Source organism: Malania oleifera, chromosome 7 (genome assembly GCF_029873635.1).
Source record: "Malania oleifera isolate guangnan ecotype guangnan chromosome 7, ASM2987363v1, whole genome shotgun sequence".
NCBI lineage: Eukaryota > Viridiplantae > Streptophyta > Magnoliopsida > Santalales > Ximeniaceae > Malania > Malania oleifera.
In genome coordinates this window covers 37777272-37792811 of record NC_080423.1, presented here as the reverse complement: position 1 = coordinate 37792811, position 15540 = coordinate 37777272, and positions in this window count along the sequence as shown.

Here is a 15540-nt window from a genome sequence, read left to right as displayed (position 1 = left end):
TGAGTAGAATTTTAACTTGCGATTTATAATTCCCCCATAATCTTTTTTTTTTTTTTTTGGTTTTTTGTTTTTAATAAAAGGGGACGACACCTCCTTTCTTTATTAAAAAATTTCTCACTTATAACGGAGGAGTATTGTGGTTCCAGCAAAGCAAGCTATAAATAGCTAAAAATGAAACGTAATGAAAATGAAATAAAAACAAAACGACGTATTAGACTCTTAAATTAGGAAGACCAATTTTGTCAAGTCCTATCATACTTCTAACTAGACAAGATAAAGAAACAAACTTCAGATATTGGTGAGCAATGATGAAATTAATCATGGAAAGAGCCTCAAGAAGCTCTTCTCAAAAATCCTACAAATACCATACCATGCATCTTCGAGAACGGACCCAATTATCTGTTTATGGTAAAAGACTTGTTATACTTTGCGAAGGAGAAAAAAAGAAGTAGAAGTTATAATCAAAGAGGTTTGACCTTGAATTTAATCGGCAGCTATTTTTGGTTTACAAGAGTTGGTACACTTTTTTATATCGAGACAAATTTATTTTGTTTCCTAACTTGGATCACAATCTTCGTTCGAGTTTATTTTTTACTAAAGCAATGAGTTTTCTAACAATATAAATATAAAAAATTACAGTGAGATTTTAATGCGTTGAAGACAATCGTGGTTATTGAATCAATTATTTAAATTTGATTGGATAGCTGTGCATTAATTTCTTCAAATAAAGTCATAAAAGTTACTGAATTTGTTCAATATTATAAAAATGCAATGAATGTTAGGAAAATAAGATGGAATCCTTCGCCTATGTTCCAGCCAGCACCCACTGATGCATGACTTAGTACCTCCTTTACATCTAGGAATAACTAAAATCCACAAACTTTAGTGACTTGAATGAACCCTAACCAAACTTCTTGTTCGGAAGAACCCTATCTAGGGTTCGAAAGAACCTTAGATGCGCGAAACACCTTCCCTAACCTTCGTCTTCTGTTTTCTTGCAATATTCATACATAGAAACGAAACCCTCAGTCTATAGAGGAGGAATATGACATGTCTAGTTCGAAAATTAGGAGCCACACATTGCACATTGTCATTTCAATGTGCTAATGTGGTGATACAACTGCTGTAAGAACATTGTGGACTAATGCTAATCGTAGCAGAAGATTCTTTGGATGTAGACATTATGGGGTAATATAAATTTCATTGAGTAATTTTAGTGTTGTATACTGCTAGCCTTTGTTTCTCCTTTTGTTAAATGTGTATTTATTTTGATATTTGTTTTGCTGGTGTGTAGATTAGGTGAGTATTTTAGCTAGTACAATGTGGCTTTGGAAGGAAGAGCAAAGGAGGTCACTTTTGACTTAGCTCCAAAAAGTTAAGAGGCTTGAGAAGAAATTGGTAATGGAGAAATTCAAAGTGAAGATCTTGAGCGTGGTGAAGGTGGTTTTTGTGTTTGTATCATATGTAATGTTTGGTGGTAGAGGATGGTTTGCATTTGTCGGTAACTACTGCCTCCTAATTAGAGTGAACTTGTGCATTGCTATTGCCTCCCAACTAGAGTAGGTCATCTTCTATTCATAGGACACAATAGGATAGGATAATTGACCTATATGCTAATGAGGACACCAACCAGAATAGGAATGCAAATAGAGGAGTGATGAACAAACATTTCAATTGCATTAAAAATAAAATACAAAATTGTTTAAAGTTGTTCCCCATAACCAAATACCAAACACTTTTTTTTTTTCACTAAAAAGGGCGGCACCTCCATTTATTTATTAATAAACCCTCACTTTTAGCAGAGGAATACCATGGTTACAAGATAAGTAAAAGGGAGATTACAGGAAAATAAAATAAAATCCTCCCAAAAACAACACCAGCAACCTACCAAACCAAAACAACAAAACTAAACAAAGCTAACAAAGAAGATAGAGATACAAAAACAACCATAACCAAATCAAAATTCACTAAACAAAAACTCGAGGGTTGAACTAACAATGAACGGAAGTGAGACCCCACCTATCCATTCGAAAAATACCTTTTAGATAACGTGGTAGAAGATATTGTTTTTCGTAAATTACATTGTTTCTCATTTCTCATTCTTTAGTAAGAAAATCAGCCGCACTATTGCCTTCCTTATATTGATATGTCACCATGACGTTCACTCCTTCTAATTCCACCACGAGTTTCTCCCAAAAATCCCAAAAATATCACAAAGTACATCTGCCTTTCCGAAGTCAATCAACTACAATTTGCGAGTTAATTTCAATAATCACATTAAAATAGTACAATCATTTGCACAAACGAATTCTTTCCCTGATTGCTTTTAATTCCGCACTATTATTCGTATAATTATCAAAATATCTTGAAAAAACCACTTTTGCCAAATACCTTATTCACCCTATTACACCATTCCATTACCCCATAAGATTTTTTTGTCTTTGGAATCAGAGTAATGAAAGTAGCATTGATTTGCTTCAATATGGGGTAAGCCATTTACTGGACATTGTTCTATGGGTGTGGCTTCCGGTTGTAAGGACTATTTGAAATGTCCTTTTGCAGTGCATCCATGATGCCCACTCTCTAATTACAACTATATGCACTTGTGACACTTATTCTTTGAGCATCATTCTTGTATATTTTAATATCAAACCCCTTAGCGATAGCATAATTATCAAGAACCATCACAAAATCTATTTTATTGATGAAGCATAGGTCAACCTCAAACTTTATGTTTTCACCTTGTGTCTTAGTGCTAAAAATAGGAATTTTTTTCTCTCTTTCTAGTGGACTATCACTTTCAAAATCTCCATCAAAATTACTAGACAAAATCTCATGGTCAAAGGATTTGCAAAAGTCACTATAATAACCTTTTGATTCATCCTATCCACTACCACTAGCCTTGCTTGCCCCCACATTCTTTTGTTTCTCTTCTGTAAAAAACCCAAAAATAGGGATATAAAAAAAATTAGTGAATTGATTTCCAAAAAATAAAATAAAATAAAATAAAATAAAAAATAAATAATTAATTAAATTTTTAATTAATTAACTAATTAATTAATCGGATTTAAAAGAAAAAGAAAAAAAAATTAATTAAAATTTATTTTTATTTTTTTAATAAAATATATTATTATTAATATTAATTAAATATATATTTATTATTATTATTATTATTATTACATCCTGAAGCTGGAAGCTTCAGGATTACTTTTTTTTCTTCTTCTTCTTTACTTTACTTTTCTTTTCTTTTTGTTGCAACGCAGCTCCCTCTGCAATATCTCTCTCTCTCCTCACGTTTTCTCTCCCTCTCTCATCGATTTCGTGATGGATTTTCGTCCGATCGAAAATCCGAAGATACCACTGGACTCCATTCGCCGCTACCGTCATTTCTATCAGAGCGGATTGGTGGTAGGAGCGGCGGCGTAAGCGTATTCCCTAGGGTAAGCCATTTCCCCCTTCTTTCTTTAATTTCTTACAAAATATAAGCCCAATTGACGAACGGACACCACCACGAGAATCTAGGGATGATTCTCTACAAGTCTAGTGGGACAGAATTTTCGTGGGGGTGTCGGGCTAAAACCTCAAATTTGGGGTGCGGCGATTATTAAGGGGCTTATTTTTAATTAATTAGTATTAATTTAGAAATGCTAAAATATTAAGCTTCTAGGACTGAAGTAGGATTTCTAGAATTTAGGGCCCGGGTGAGCGCCGCGGGTCTAATTTTGGGACCCGCAGGCAAAACTTGGAAAATTAAGTGGGGATATTAAATAATAGTTTAAATATTAATTTGAGGTATATGGAGCCTAGGGAAGACTAGATGATATTATTTTAGAGAAATAAATTAATTAATCTGGGAAAAATGTAAATTGCAGGAATTAAATTTCGGGCGCCAAGGGCGTGAAATTTTGGGTCCTAAGGAATTTCTCAGTAGTCAGGTAAGGGAATAAACTAAAGCAGTAATTTTCCATACAAATTATTATTGATTATGAGTAAATTTATTTTCAGAAAAGCATATGTTATATTGTGTATTACGAATGAAATGCACGATTGGGAAAATACTGCTATGATGATTAAAATGTATATGTATGTATGAGATGCAAGTAATTCACGATTTTAGAATATGAAGTATGACTTTTCACAGCATATGTGTGGCATGAATATTATTTTGTGTGAAATGTATTATGATGTGAAAGATTTTACGAACAAAGCATGATTTCAGGTATTATGAAAATATGAGTTATGTTTTGATGGTTTTGACGATTATGTGATAAATGATGTATTTTCAGTATATATATACCTGAAACAATTTTGGCGGGAGGCCATATATTTATGTTATCGGCACGAGGCCGTAGTTATGTTTTTGGCGCGAGGCCATATATTTATGTTATCGGCACGAGGCCGTATTTATGTTATTGGCGCGAGACCATGTATTTATATTATCAGCACGAGGCCGTATTTATGTTATTGGAACGAGGCCGTATTTATGTTATTGGCGCGAGGCCACGTATTTATGTTTTCGGCACGAGGCCGTAATTACTATATTTTCGGCACGAGGCCGTAATGATGTTATATATATGATCATGTATTATATGTTTTTACAATCAGGATGTTAGTTTAGTTCAGACCAGGAGCTCGGTACCGTAGCTATGAGTTAATTTTGGCACGAGGCCTTATTAGTGCTACCGTCCCATGAGGGGATGGGAGATGGATAGTCGATGTCGCTTTCAGTAGAGTGTGGACGTCCACCTGGCAGTCCGGACCAGGGTGTGGCGGGCCCATCGTACTTACAGACATATTTGATTCGGCAGTGGTCGGTCAACCATTGTCAGGTCCCGCCTTCGGGCTGCACAATCCGTCATGGGGGGTAATACATGATACCAGCTAACTATTCATCCTGTGTTTGTTTTCAGTACTACAGTTATAATAAATGATTTTATGTATGATATGAATTATTAACAGATGTGAAAACATATGTTTACCCAGTACGATATGATGATGTTTATGGAATTATGAAATGTACTATATACGTATAAATGCATTAAATATTCATGTTGCCACACAGCTGTATTTAGTTTATTTTTCCTTACTGAGAAGTGTCTCACCCCCGAACATTAACTGATTTTCAGGAAATCCAGTGAGACCGGCGGGTTAGAGCCGCCGTTAAGTGATTGGAGCTTCCCTACTAGAAGGGTAAGCATTGAACTAGGATCGGGAGTTTTTGTTATTTAATCTTAGTGTTATTTTGACTTTTGGAGGTTGTATATCATAACAGTATTTTGATGTTATAAAAAGCTCTGGTATTATGTTTTATGATTGGATGTTTGAGATTTTATGTTTACTGCTGTTAGGTTTTCCGCTGTGTTTGACAGGTGTCCCCGCTACCCACGGGTTCGGGTTGACCATTTTTATTTATTATATAACATTTTATGTTAAGAAATTGAGGGACGTTACATTAGGTCTTTTACATATTGGTTTATCTTCTCTTTCACTTACCTTACTTCCTCATAATCTAGAACCAATTAAACATCCTAAAGACTATCCCTTTCAAAGCCACTTTCTTCCCTTGACAAATGATCCCACTTTCCTTTTAACCCTTGGTTGGGTGCATTTATTTCCATTGTGTCTTTGATTCTCTCAATTCACATTCTTATTAGGTAAAGTAGAATGTGATCATCAACAATAGTGGCAATGTCTACCTCATGCTTTACATACAATTCTATAGTTTGGTATGCAACCAAAAAATCAAGTATTTTTAATATTCTATCATCACTCTACAGTAGTTAATCTTAACTTTTTTTGGGTGTAAATAGTATACTTTAGCTATAGTTTTATGACCCAATTCCTTGACCATATATATCAACTCAAATGCACTGCGCTTATTGGGATCCCCATCACGCAACTTTACTCTACGCCCAATGTATTCTAATTTTTTCTTCTTTCCTTAAAATAACCAACATGATGAATAGGAAGTTGTACTAGTGCACCCACACTGTACTAAACAAAATTTCTAACTAGTTCGTGGATATGCGACATACAACTTGATACCAAACAAAAGCAATGAAAACATTTTATAAAAGCATAGGACAAGACTTATAGCCTACGGCCTCATTTGGTTACAGGAATGCATCAAAATGGAGATAAAGGAATGAGTATGGATAAATACTAGAAAAACAATAACTACGCTTGACATAAAAAGAATGAGGTCCAATTAGAATGAGAGTAATTGTGTTCGGTATCAATGTTTGAAAAAAAAAAAAACAAATCTTGAAGATTCTCCCTTAAACCAAAAATCCTTTGGTAGACTTTTAGGCACCAGTAGAATAATTGGGGGTTGTTGGGATGATGAACAATGGCTTTGGATTCTTCTAGTCATCCTCGCCATTTTTGCTTTGGGTCTACAATAAACTACAATACTAGTAAAGAGAAAAGAAAACAAAGTGAAGGAAAAGAGCAAAAGAAGGAGTAGGTGATCAAACTGCCTAGCTCTAGTTGAGGGGAGAGATAAGATACTAATGATGCTCAACTTATTTCCAGTTTCATCCAGAGTTCAGCCAGCTGCAAATGGTTGAACAAATCTAGAGATGTTGTACTATACACTTTATTTTCTATTATTTCCTTGGATTTTGATCATCTTAAGTAACTTTATTAATCACTGCGTGCATGATCATGCTTTTTGTTCATTTTCTGCCAAGGGCTCAAATATTTTTGTTAAAATATTCTAACAACTACATCATTATCCACCATAATTACTTATTTCTTAGGAAAAAAATATAGTGGTTTGCATATAAATAAGACTGGAGCATTAAATCCATAATTAATTATTTCTGCACATTTGCAGGAAGAAGATTTCTTAGGAATGCAAACACAAAAGGATAGCTCATGTTTAATGTACACCTTGGCAACTTTCATGGAAACTTCATTAACATTGTTAATCCTAATAGGATGATAAATGTGATTGTGAAAAATTATTGAGTATAAGTCCTTAATTGCATTAGTATCAAGTATAGGAACCGAAATGAATTTTTCTCAATATTTTAGGGAACAACTTATGATTTTGGTAAATAAAATTAGTAAGTATAAGTTCTTAATTATGCTAACAAAAATTATGGGGACCCAAATGGATTTCAGTTAATAATACCAATTCTAACTTATAGTTTGACTCTTAAATATAAATATTCTATTAATATTTTTAAAATAAATTTATTTTTTACATTTAAAATGAACTATATCTTGTGCATTAATTGTATGGAATCTCTAGCTACTAGTGTAATTATGAATGTCAACTATTTCAAAATCTGTGGAGCATACAAATCACCTATAGCTAATCTAACAATTATAATTTATTATAGAAAAGAAAATTATTATATGGCAATTATTTTAATATCTATTAAAATATTTGTGCTTAGAGAAATGCTCAGCAACACCTTCATAGGTTTAAGCCTCTGTACTAAGAGAATAGAGAATGGAAGACCCTTGTGCGCTACTTTTGTCTGCTTGTTGCATGAAATGTAGAGACTCGAAAAATAATAACAATTAAATAATAGAGAGAAAGGAAAAATCAAAAGCAACAAAGTAAGGTTCATCGACGAACGCCCTGATTTCATCAGTTGATTTATATCGATGATCAGGAAACACCACGAGATTCTTAACAAGATTCGCTACAACATAGGAGAAATAAAATTTCAATTTGGGGTTCTGGGGCACCAACCCAAAACTGAGGTCAGGGTGTTATTTGGGTGTTTATAGTTGGTTTATTTAATTATTGAGGGTATAAGTTTAGATGTGAATGTAATTCTGGAGTTGAATTGAGAAATTAGGATTTTGTAAAATACAGGGTTTGGTGCGTATACCGCAGGCAGGCTAAGGACCCTAGTGTGTGTTTTCTCAGGAACTCAGGTAAAATGATAAATAGTTTTTAGTTTAGAAAATGTGGGTATGATAATTATTCTAGATATTCAGTTGATTGACAGTGAGATATATGTGTATAATTTCAGGGTTTGGAATTATGAACGTTGTGGGCGTGAGTTAGGGATCGATAGACGAGTTCAGTTAGTTAGGTAAGGGAAATATGTTATGCCAACTAAATTAGAGATTTTTACCAGTAAATTAGATAGTATATGAATAGAAATTTTTAGGGAAAAATTATATAGTTTTACAGGTTACAGTACATGGGTTTATTTATTTAATAGTGTGGCATGAGTAAATATAAGTTCAGTTCAGAATTTACATAGTTTCTAAAGTATCATGATTTGCAGTATATATATACATATACAGAAAGATGATTTATGGAATTTATAGGATGATGATTTACAACATATATAATAGAAAGATGTTTTTACAACATTTGTAGTATATCATGATATACAGATTACAGAACCATAACATTCAGATATTTCAGTTTATTCAAATAATTTCAATTTATTCAAATCAGCTTTTACAATGTTATGGTTATTATAGTTGAACATAATCATGGTAAAATATTAAGATAAATATAAATTAGTATTATACAGTATCAGACGCTGATGAATTAGCTCAGATTTCAGAGTATGGTACCGTAGCTATTCAAATCAGAGTGCAACCACATATATCCAAATAGTGTGTGGATTTTATGAGTAGTTAATCGTGCCTTGGGAGAGATTGCAGGCTCCCAGTAGTTTGGGTTGAGACGGTTGGTCTGACAAAAGAGGTTTCAGTTGACTTATCTTGGTAGGCCAACTAGTGTTAAGTCCCACCTACGGGCCTCACAACCCTGTCATAAGGGGTTAAATCATGACATATAGCCATCTAGGGAAGTTTTCATGGTTATATACATATATACAGATTTACAAAGTAACAGCTGATACATTTATAGTTATTAAAAGTATGATTAAATAGAAAAATCAGATATTGCAATTGTATTTTAAGCTACATAAGTGTGAGTAATACTATATATTATTTTACATGTTATCTCCGTTTTAGTTGTTTAAGAGTATATTATTCATGAAAACTCAGCTGCCACATATTGGTAATAGCATATTTCGTCTTACTAAGACTTGTCTCATCCTAGTAATTTTAATATTTCAGGTGATCCAGTTAGACGAGCAGATCAGACTCGGCAATAAAGGCGACCTTTGTACTGCCCTATCTGCAAGGTAAGTGTTTCAGGGAGATGTATTTCTGAGTGGTTTAGGAGGTCAGGGGGATGTTTCTGGAGTGATGTGCATGTATATTTAGGGGATAATACTAAAATTCTGGTATTGTAATTATGGTTTTATGATTTTATGTTTTCCACCGCATAGGTATGTTATAATAGATTTTATCAGGGGTATTAAAGTAATATGATTTTACAGTATAAAAAAAAATGGCATAAATCTTCAGGTCATTATAGTTTGGTATCAAAGTCTAGGTTGTTAGGTTCTGTAGACTTTAGTGTACAACAGAAAACAATACCAGAATATAGGAATAAAATTCCAGTAAGTTAATGTTGGAGAGTTAGGGCGAGAATTTAGGGTTCTGTTCAGCAGTCTAGTGGTAGGGACTATGAGGTGGTTTTTGTGATTTTCCTGGGGTGACGATTTCAGAAAAACTATAGTAAACTATCGTCGGTTTCTATTTCCATATGGTGGGACTAGGCCTTAAATTAGTAATAGGTGGCATGAGAATATTTTAGTTATATTAATGTAAGAATAGTATTATGAGGTTCAAATTCTCAAAATAATTTGGTAATATTGCAGGATGGACCCTAGAAACAGTAGAGCTCATGCTAGTGGCGATGATAGTGCAAGGCCTTCTAGCATGGGTGGCCGGGATTCAGATGCTATATTGCGTAGCATTGCTCAGCAGGTTATGGCTGAGATTGCACGGAGCTCCAGGGAACAAGGAGGCCGTCTTCAGCCCAGGGGTGTATGATAGAGAAGTTTACGAAGATGAATCCTCCAGTGTTTTTAGGAGGAGCTGATCCTGTAGTTGCTGAGAACTGGATGCAGGAGATCGAGAAAGTACTGACGGTGCTTCACTGCACCTGCTAGCTTTGGTGTATTCCCAAGAGGGGGGTGAATTCGCTATTTAAAAATTATCGCCTAAGTCAATCGGTTTAACAGCAGTGTTACTCAACCTAGGGTCTGTCTATGCAATTATAAACCCAATCATTCACAATAGTAAAATATAAACATTCATGTGCTGGAACTTAAAATGTGGAAATTAAAAGCATGCACAAGAAATGTTATCGAGGTTCGGCCAACTGTGCCTACGTCCCTGCCTCTAGCTCGCAAGCCCGAGGATTCCACTAAAGCTCACTTAACGGGTAGAGTATCACCTAATACAACCAGGTCAATTAGCACAGGGCTGACTTCAACCCTTACAAATTCTCTTTGTGGGGTGGAGAATGCCCTAACAATCCTTACAGGTTGGATTACCGCCCCCTCAGGTCACGTATGAAATACAACAGTATTTTTCACAATCAACTGGTACAATGATTATGCTTTCATGTAAAGCAGATATATATCTAATACGCGCAATCACATACACATCAACAATATAGGTAATGTAATGTAGTGACCCAAAGAATAATAGCATTTTAAATATTAAAGGGAGAGAAAATAGAAACAGAAACAGAAGGAGGCCGTAGACTTCGTCGACGACATTACATTTTGGAGAAAATATTAAATTATAATAATTTCAACAAAATTGCTCAGCTTCGTCGACGAACACAGGGTCTCGTCGACGAGGGTCTTCAGAATTTCGTCGACGAACACAGGGTTTCGTCGATGAGAAAATACCGAGAGGCAGTTCGGGCTGCTCTGAATTTCGTAGACGAACACAGGGTCTCGTCGACGAACTTGGCCCTATAAATAGTGGAAACCCGAGATTTTATCACAATTCTCTCACCGCTCTCTCTCTTCTACGACTCCCTCTCCCTTCTCTCTTCATTTTCGGCCTCACCAGTCACCGGATCGACGATCTGAAGCTACCACGACACTCCTAGCGGAGTTTTCTATGCATCTACCGGAGCAGATCGTCGGGAAATCAGAGTTGGAAATCATCCTAAATTCAGGGTAAGGCCTTTTAGTCTCCTTCTGGCCTTGTGATAGTTATAGGAAATGATATAGGCAGAAAAATACTGATATTTAGTTCTGGCAAATATTGGTTTCAGGGTGTTTTGTAGGAGGCCTTGCGGGTATTAGGCTTGTATTCCCTAGGGGCTTTCCACTAGTCAGGTAAGGGAAATATGCTATGCTAGGAAAGTTCTAAATATTATGCAGTTTATTTATTTACGAAAATTATGTATTTTAGTATGGTGTGACTTATGATTATGTATATGGTACGGGGATATGTTATGAATTTAGTTTCATGATTTTACGAATTTCAACATTATGATTATACGCATTTCAGTACCATGATTATATGAATTTTAATACCATGATTTTACGATATTTCAGTACCATGATCTTATGAATTTCAGTACCATGATAACACACGAATTCCGGTATTACGAATATGCAGTTCCATGTTATGATTATTCAGATTTCAGTACGTTATGCAGTATCATGGTTATTTCAGTACTTCAGAATCATGATAAATCAGATAGACATGTATATAGAAATATATTATACGATATCAGACCCTGTTGGACTTTCAGCTATAGAGCACGGTACTGTTGCTATAGATACTATGTTACTATATGAGTGCAACCACCTATTCAGATATACGTGGTACGGTCGACCACCTACGCCCTTGAAGAGGTTAAGCTCCCCATCCAGATATGGGTTGAGGTGGGCAGGTCAACTGACGGAGTTCAGTGATTTATTCCTAATTGGCCGGCCAAGGTAAATCCAGCCTACGGGCCGTACAACCTCGTCATGAGGGGCATGTCATGACACAGATAGCCACAGGTAACAGTTTCAGTTATTATTACTTACGTATTGATTTAAAGAAACAAGGATCCAACTATATACACTAGAAGTATTTTGAATTATAACCATAATACTGATATGTTAAGCAATAGGGAAAAGGGGTGGTGTGTTTTATTATTTGTACTGTACTTTTGTACTCAGTTATTCATGTTTATATGAAACAGATTTCATGATATGTAGTAGCTCATTTGTCACACACTAGTAATAGCATATTTTCTCTTACTGAGCATTGGCTCATCCCAGTGTTGATATATTTTTCAGGTGATCCAGGTAGGCGAGCAGATCAGGCTCGCAAATAGAAGGGCTTTAGTAGTGCCCTGACAGAGTGTGAGTATCATTTTTGGGAGCATTTTTGTATTACCCTAACTGGTTGAGGGCAATTTTTGGAGATACAGTTATGTTGTATATTTTGCAAAACATTTCAGAACTCTGGTATTGTATGTAATGGTTCAGGTTTTTTTTATATGATAATGCTTCTCGCTGCTTAGGATAATGTTTTGGTATCAGAGTATGATAATTATTACAGTGGAAAAAAAAATCAATTAATTAAGCAGGTCGTTACATGTAAGCTCAGTGATGTGAATATATGTGCAAATAACATTCAACAAGATATGATCACAATAATGTTCAAGAGTGTTCTAAACAAGCTGTATCCTTGAAACATGTTTATATCAAATCTTAATGTTCAATCAGAGTATCAAAGATGCTAGTCAAATATTCACACAAACTCAAAAGATTCCCTTTAATGAAATATGCGCATGAGTAGTTTGAAAAATATTTTAGCATGTAGAAAATATTTTGCACAACAAAATCAAAGCTATGTGACACTTGCAATAACAATGCAAATATCCTAAGCTTGCTAGTTTATCCCAACACAAGATTTATAATATTGAAGTTTGTGGGATAAGCCTATGCCAAACTCCCCAAAAATAATATCACAATCACACAAGCAAATGAGAGTTTTTAGCAAGACTTAACAATCACAATCACACAAAATATGTTCTCACAATCTCAAAATGTATCAAGGGAATAAATATTTGAGAGTATTTTGGGCAAAATGAGATTTTAAGATAGAGATGATTTTTGCTAATTATTTTGGCTAATCTCACATAATCTTCACAAATGAACCTATATTTATAGGCAAGGGTAAAATTATAACCGTTTGGGACATGTTGGGAATTCTTATAAAAGTTCCAAAATGTTTAAATGAAATTAACCCAAAATAACCCGTATTTACCACAGTTAAATAATTTTAACCCGACGCGATTCGATGGCTGAACCGTGATTCGGTCGCTTGAACAGACACAATAATTAAAGGTCTTTAAATTAGTTCGATCACCCAAGTTTTAGTTCGGTGGCCCGAAACAAAGTCAAAAACATTTCTTTGTTAATTCATGCGCCCGACCATAGGTTCGGTAGGCCAAACTCGTGTGTTCGGTCACCTGGGGCTCAATTTGAACTAAACAGCTCGGTAGCCCGAGTTAAAAACCAATCCTTCCTGATTTTAAGGGGCTATAGCAACCAAATTGACTTAGCTCAACTCCCTTATCTTACTCATATTTGCATCTTTGCTAGGATTAGTTGTGTCTTTTCTTCTCAACCCATCTACTCACTACTCCTCTCTTAACATGCCCAAAATCTTGTGGTGCATTTGAATTTAAACCAAAATGATTTAAATTTCAATTTTTTATTTGTTGCTCTTATACTTTGTTTTTGTGAGCAAAGAACGAAGAGAGAAAAACATGAAAGGGCAGCACAGCAGAGCTCGTCAACGAATTCCCTGTGTTCGTCGACAATTGGATAGCAACGAGTCGTCGACGAAGGTTCTTAAATCATCGACAAGAAAATACCAAAAGCAGGAAAATTTCAGAGATCTGGACTCGTTGATGAAAGCTTGTTCTTGTTGATGAATTGTCTTCTATGGATTGTCGACGAAGTCTTGTACTTGTCGACGAATGGCGCCAGTGCTGCGAGCAGTTTTTCTGAATTTTGAATTTTTGAACATTGGGTGGTTGGCTAAACAGAGGGAAGCCTCTGAGGAACTTCTATATATGTTATTATGGGCATATATTGAAGAGTGAGTGATCATTTTGAGAAGTGTATTGTGTACATTATGATTTCCATAGTAAAATTTGTGTGTCATTACTTCCGTGGATGTAGGCTTTGCCGAACCACATAAATCTTTGTGTTGTTGGTTGTGTGTTATTTATTTGTTGTGATTTTTTCCACTGTGCATCTTCATTATTCGATCCATATCACAACAAAATTTGAAAAACCTATCTACCAAATCTCGAAGGACAATATGTTGAAACCAAAAAATACCTACCATTCAAGGCGAGCAGTTTGGCATCATTTAAATTTAAATTTGAAGAACCCCACCTATAAAACCTTGAAGAAGAAGGTGCTGAAACAAAAAAAATCCCTACTGTTCAAGCCAAGCAATTTGATGTTATTAAAATTTGAAAATCCCCACATGCCAAATCTTGAAGAAAAGGTGCAAAAACCTTCACAGGACAAATGATTTGGCATCGGTGTTTGTAGCCTTCTTTAGAGGAACTTTGAGAGCATCGGTGTAAGAAATCTCCGACGAGAGCCTTAAAAAACCACCAGCTTGTTGAAATTAGAGGTGTGGAGTCGTCGGCAGCAGCACCTCCCCTCTCGCAGCATATATTGAAATTGGAGACCTCCAGTAAATGGAGACCAACAACCCTCCATCTACCTTGCCTACCATGGCTGACATTAAGCCACCATGTTTGAATTTCTTGCTAACCACTCCACCTCCCCATGGCTATATATATAGTGCTGTGTATGTTGTTGTGAGGTGTAAGCTGTGTGAAGTGAGTTGTGTTGTGCGCAGAGAGTGTGTGCAAAGCTGAGAGTTGCAGCAAGAGAGAGAGAAAGAGAGAGACAGAGAGAGTTGAGCAGTGAGGCTCCTTGTAATATTTCTCCTAGTATAGTGCAGTGGTGTGTGCTCCGTGGACGTAGGTCGATTCGATCGAATCACGTAATTTTTCTGTGTTCCAGTGTGGATGTGTTTGATTTTTCTTCGTGTGTGATTGTTGTTCTAGGATTTATCCCCAATAATTGGTATTAGAGCTTGGTTGGAGTAGAATCGTCAGATTGGAGAAAAATTACCGAATTTTGAGCCTCTGTCCAATAGCTCAAAATTTAATTTTGAGTCCACCATCGCACTCCTCTTGTCGAGACGAAGCAAACGGTGTCAACCAGAGCTCTAAACAACTTCAGACAACGCTGCATGCGCCTACACGTGCCGCCAACGTCCAGGGATGTCTCCACGTGCTACCACGCGTCTTCATGCGCCGGCAGATCACTCCACGCGCGGCCACACGCTGGCGAACGACTGGGGAGTCAGTGGGAGGTTGAATACGAGCGACGTCAGCGCCATGTCACCCTTCCACGTCAGCACATGTCAGGCGAGACCCACGCCCAATTAGCACTCTACATCAGCGTCTAATTAGCGCCACATGGCACCGAGTTACTGTCCCACGTCAGCGCCGTGTCACTCCACGTCAGTGGCCGAGTCAACTACCATGTCAGCCCGAGCCCACACCACCTTAGCACCTGGGCCCCACAAGGGGTCCCACATTTATCCACTAGGAGGTGGGCCCCACAGTGCCCAGTTAGTAGT